Source organism: Bidens hawaiensis, unplaced genomic scaffold, assembly GCF_021521415.1.
Source record: "Bidens hawaiensis isolate Kalapana, Puna unplaced genomic scaffold, B.hawaiensis_p1.1 tig00013244_1, whole genome shotgun sequence".
Lineage (NCBI taxonomy): Eukaryota > Viridiplantae > Streptophyta > Magnoliopsida > Asterales > Asteraceae > Bidens > Bidens hawaiensis.
In genome coordinates, this window is record NW_027492118.1 from 22,445 (window position 1) to 28,155 (window position 5,711).

General features: G+C 35.0%; 1 pseudogene; it reads left to right on the plus strand.

The window, feature by feature from the left end:
• The first annotated feature begins 2,860 nt into the window (after window positions 1–2,860).
• LOC143543653 (amino acid transporter AVT1I pseudogene) lies at window positions 2,861–3,370 on the plus strand (annotated as a pseudogene).
• Window positions 3,371–5,711: the final 2,341 nt, after the last annotated feature.

Consider the following 5,711-nt stretch of genomic DNA (forward strand, 5'->3'; position numbering starts at 1 on the left):
TCACCACACCACCCGCACCACATGATGGTGGTGATTTGAAGAATCCCTAAACCTACAATACAAAAAAATGGGCCTTTTTGCATTTTAAAGATATCAAAGCATAAATCACCAGAATTACGATGGTGGTGGTGACCACAGATGCAGTCATGCAGAGGAGATTGATTTGTACCTGGATAGTGGATATGCTTGGAATCGGATAGAAATCAAAAGCGTGGTCGCGAGGATGATGGTGGTAGTGTTCGTGGATAACGACAGAGGAGATGCCATTCAGCCATTAAGAGGATATCTATTTTTTTCATTCAAACGCTCTGGATATCTGAATGGCTTCATTCAGACTTAAAACAAACAGGGCCTTACATTAGTGCAAAAGTTGTCTTGCGTCGATACGTGTTTTACATCGACTCGGTTTGGTTTGTATACAGACCAAACACAAGCATTAATATAACCGAACTGGAGTTTAAAATGAAGGCCGTAAAAATAGAAAAACAAATGTGCGACTAACATTAAAAAAAAAGGTTTTTAATCTGGACGAGGCATTTAATTAAACTATATAGTGAGCCATTGCAAAATCTAGCAAAAGTAGCTAAAGTGTAGTAACACATTACATGACCTTTACATCAGATAATAATATAAAAAGAAACATGTTTGAAAAAAGGAAAATTGGTTCTTATTGGCCTCAACCATAGTCACATGGTTCGCGGTACGCTCCGGTACAAGAGCGTGGAACGGGATCGCAATTCGCTAGGTCTCTAAAATTCGGTACGATGGGGGTAGGCTCATTTCGAATCGTTCCAGAACGATGTACCATATAATGTGGTACAATGCATGTAATTTTCAATATATATATATATATATAATGTTAAATTTATACTTTTTATTTATTAATTTATAAGTTGGAAACCAAATATAAACTTGTGAAGATGGAGGGGATTAAATGTTAATATACCAAAACTTAATTAAACCACCACACTCATTATACACTTCCCCTTCTCCTTCGTTCATCAAATAACGCAGCCATAAATAAACCCTAGCATGAAATTGGTTCGATTTTTGTCCGATTTGGGTTCTAATCGAGGTAAGAACTCATTCCAATTGAGAGATTTGATCAATTTTCTTACCCAATCTAATCCAATTGGCCTAATTTTCTGGAACGCCATTTTCATAACCGGAATCGCGATCCAAGGCGTTCCGGGATCGTGTTCGTGCCGCGTTTTGGTACGGCCGATCCGGAACGGAATTCGTGGGCAGTTGATCAATCCATGTGACTATGGCCTCAACTATTGGTTGTTGGTCATTGCCGGTCCCAAATAACGAGTTGGTCACTGATGGTCCCAACTTTCAATATATTTGTTTCTAATGGTCCGCGGCTAATAAAATCCTAACGCCGTTAGTTTAAGGTCGCCGGAAAAACGTTTTTGGCCAGGAAAGTCAATTTTTTTGCCGGAAAACACCACCTAAACACCGCCACCACCACCAATTGACTCACCGTCAACCAACCACCATCACTTAAGCACCATCAACTGATTCCGATGATGGTTCTAGGGTTCCGACGACCTCAATAATTAGAGCTTTTACTAAAAAAAATGTTCCTAAAGGTACGATACAAAGTTACCATGATGTTTGGGCCAATATTGTTAAGTTTTTGGGAAAAAATGTGTGTTTTCCGGGCAAAAACGTTTTTCCGGCGACATGAAACTAACGTCGTTAAAAAATTGTTAGCCGAGGATCATTAGGAACAAATACGTTAAACGTTGGGACCGTCAGCAACCAATTCGTTAGTTAGGACCGGCAGTGAACAAAATACGATAATTGAAACCAATAAAAACCAATTTTTCTTAGAAAAAAGACCTCGCAAAATTGTAAATTTAGTAACTTTGTAAATGTTAATGGTTTCCTTTATCCAACTATTAATAAATTATGTGACTAAAGCAACATACGATAAACCTTTTAAAGTCTTTATGGTTCTAACTTCTAATGGTGCAAGTCCTCATGTTCAATTGTTCAAACTTAATGGCCAGATGGAAGAAGGGTTCCCAACTTTTAATTAAGTTTAGTTTCGAACAAAGTTACTCAACGTAAATAAATAATTCTGCAACATGTATAAATAGTTAACATAACGTATATAAATACACAATGTGCGTATATCAATAATTTCGCATGTTGTAAATAATCACGCATGTATATATCAACGTAGATACATAATTATGCGAAATTCACATAGCTATACATATTTATAGTATTAAGTATATAAAAAACACATGTTTTCACCTACTAAATGACCGTTACGAAAACATTTTTGTGTAACAAGATACACATGAAACTATTATATAATTTAAATAATAAATTTAAGAAAACAATGTTACACTAGCAATAGCAACAATAAAAGTAGTTGTGTTTTCTTTTTTTCTTGCCTTTTATATCATTTTTATCCTTTTGTTGTTTACAATTTTTTCTACCGCCTTCCATCTTAACCGTTGAAAAAACTTCATCAATGGTAGTAGAGCATTCTCAAAAGTATGTAATTGATATGAATAACTGTAAATGAATCCTATATCTTTATGGATGATATTCATTGCCATTTTGAACATTAGCTAATGGAGCTGCTATTTTTCCAATTTTGGTATGATCTGACCTCACATTTTAAATAAATTATTAAATTTGTAATAAAGGACACCTAACTAATATGGCATTGAGAAATATACTTGAACTAACACTCCTCAGATTGCATGCCAAGTTGTGTTGCTTTGTTTTGTTTTTCCAAAGTGAAAACAGATTGATTACCAATGCTTGAGAACTAGTGTATTTGGATTCCAACTTTTGTATTAATCTAACGGTACTGGAATTCTTTGTTTGATTCTTTATGATAGGTATCGGGCTGATATCTGTGCCATTCGCCCTGGCAGCTGGAGGTTGGTGCAGCTTGATGCTACTGCTTATCGTATTCGTGTCTGCTTTCTACACTGCCTTGCTTATTAAAAGGATCATGGACCTTGATCCACATGTGAGCAGCTACCCGGATATCGGCGAGCGGGCATTTGGGAGAGTTGGGAGAGTAACTGCTTTAGCCTTGATGAATATTGAGCTTTTCTTGGTGGCTACTGCCTTTTTGATATTGGAAGGCAACAATTTAAGCAATCTGTTTCCGAGGGTGCACTTAACAATTTATGGGATCCACATCAGTGGCAAGAAGTGCTTTGCTATAATCGTTGATGTCGTCATTCTCCCAACAACCTGGCTCAGGAATATGAAAATCCTTTCCTATGTATCTACAACAGGTGTCCTAGCATCTCTAGTTGTCTTCTTCTCCGTCCTCTGGGTTGGTACAGTTGACGGTGTTGGGTTTGAACAAAAGGGTAAAATTATTAACTAGGAAGGGATGCCTTCCGCTGTGTGCTTATCTCTCTTTTGCTATGGTGCTCATCCAGTATTCCCGAGTCTGTACACCTCAATGAAGAAAAAAATCCAGTTCTCAAAGGTACTAAATTACTGATATATCATCTTTAATTGTGCAATTTATCTATTTATTTTTACAATTTGACGGGTTTTTTTTAATTGAGGAAAACGAAAATAATGAAAGAATACAAACAGTAGTCCGGGACACAGTCCCAAGGACTAAAGTTAGCCCAAAAAAAAGTTTCAAAATCTAAAAAACATGATGATAGCCCAAAAAAAGTTTCAAAATCTAAAAAACATGATGATATCATCTTGATATCAAAAGTTCTAAAAAAAGTTTCAAAATCTAAAAAACATGATGATATCATATCATCATGTTTTTATCATCATGTTTTTTAGATTTTGAAACTTTTTTTGGGTTAACTTTAGTCCTTGGAACTGTGTCCCGGACTACTGTTTGTATTCTTTCATTATTTTCTTTTTCCTCAATTAAAAAAAACCGTCAAATTGCAAAAAAAAATATATAAATAAATTGCACAATTAAAGATGATATATCGATAATTCAGCACCTTTGATAACTGGTTTTTTTCTTCATTGAGGTGTACAGACTCGGGAAAACTGGACGATCACCATAGCAAAAGAAATATAAGCACACAACGGAAGGCATCCCTTCCCAGTTAATAATTTTACCCTTTTGTTCAAACCCAACACCATCAACTGTACCAACCCATAGGACGGAGAAGAAGACAACTAGAGATGCTAGGATACCTGTTGTAGATACATAGGAAAGGATTTTCATATTCCTGAGCCAGGTTGTTGGGAGAATGACGACAGCAACGATTATAGCAAAGCACTTTTTGCCACTGATGTGGAACCCATGAATAGTTAAGTGCACACTTGGAAACAAAATGCTTAAATTGTCACCTTCCAAGATTAAAAAGGTAGCAACAACTAAGAAGAGCTCGACATTCATCAAGGTTAAAGCAATTAGTCGCCCAATTCTCTCAAATGCTCTGTAACCGATATCCGGATAACTTCTCAAATTTGGATCAAGGTCCATAATTCTTCTAATCAGCAAACCAGTGTTGAAGGCAGACACAGAAACCATAGCAAAAGACGCTACGAAGAAGGAACTTCAGCCTTCTCATCAGGACTGGACTGGTTTGGTATTATCCACGTTGCTAGTGGCCCTGACATTTCCCTTTTTTGGCATATTAATGTCATTTATCGGGGCCATTCTGAATGTGGCAGCATCCTTCATGTTTGCATGCTTCTGCTACATGAGGATATCAAGAATTCATAAGCATGCATTTGGACTTGAGTTGGTGATTTGTGGTGATGATAGGGGCCGTGATTGCGGTGGTGGGCACGTACAACTCGATCTCGGATCTCTCAAGCAAAATATGAAGTATTAGGATTTGTATTTGTGAAACCAGAACACCTATATTATATTATGTTACTAGGTTAGTTACCCGTGTAGCACACGGGTTAGAATAAGTATTTTTTTAAATAATAACATAATGTGAAATACAAAAAAAAATGTATCACATATATAAAGATATATTATACGGTAAAAAAATTACACATTACGCAATTTGAAATAAAAAGTAGTTTGAAAATTCATAAATCATAAATTATTTCTTTTTTATTTTCTATATCAAAACTTAGTTGTAAATGACTACTTTATTAAGCCTAATTGTGGACCCAAACTCATTCTAATCTTAAATTGTTTTGACATAGACAATGCTTGATACTTTAACCGGTTAAAGAAACCCACATGTTTCGTATTTGTTACAGTGGCGGATCCAGAAAATATTTTTACAGGGGTCGAAACTATTTAAGGGTCCGATGTGTATGCTAAATGTTAAAATATTTTTGTCTCTATCCGGGTCGGGTCACATAATAAATAGATAAAACCAAATTAATTTTTATTACACAAGACAAATGTGTCAATCGATTAAAATTTAATAATAAAGATACATTGTATCTTTATAGTTGTTCTCTACGAATTTTGTTTTTTAGACATCTCTACAAATGTGTGTGTATAATCTTGACATTTTTAAAATAAATTAATAATCTAATTAAGTCTAAATAAACATAAGGCTAAATACTTGAAAAACAATAAGTTCAACCGAAACCGCGAAAAGTAATTTTATTTATTTTCAGTTTTAGCATTTATAAATATTCCATATTAGAAAATAAATTCAAGGTTAAGGCTTTTATAAGAGTTGCATAGTATTGGTCACAATTGTTGCTTTGTTGGGTGTGTTATTTTACAAATATAACCCTACACACCAGTCTAAATTACTTTAAAAAAC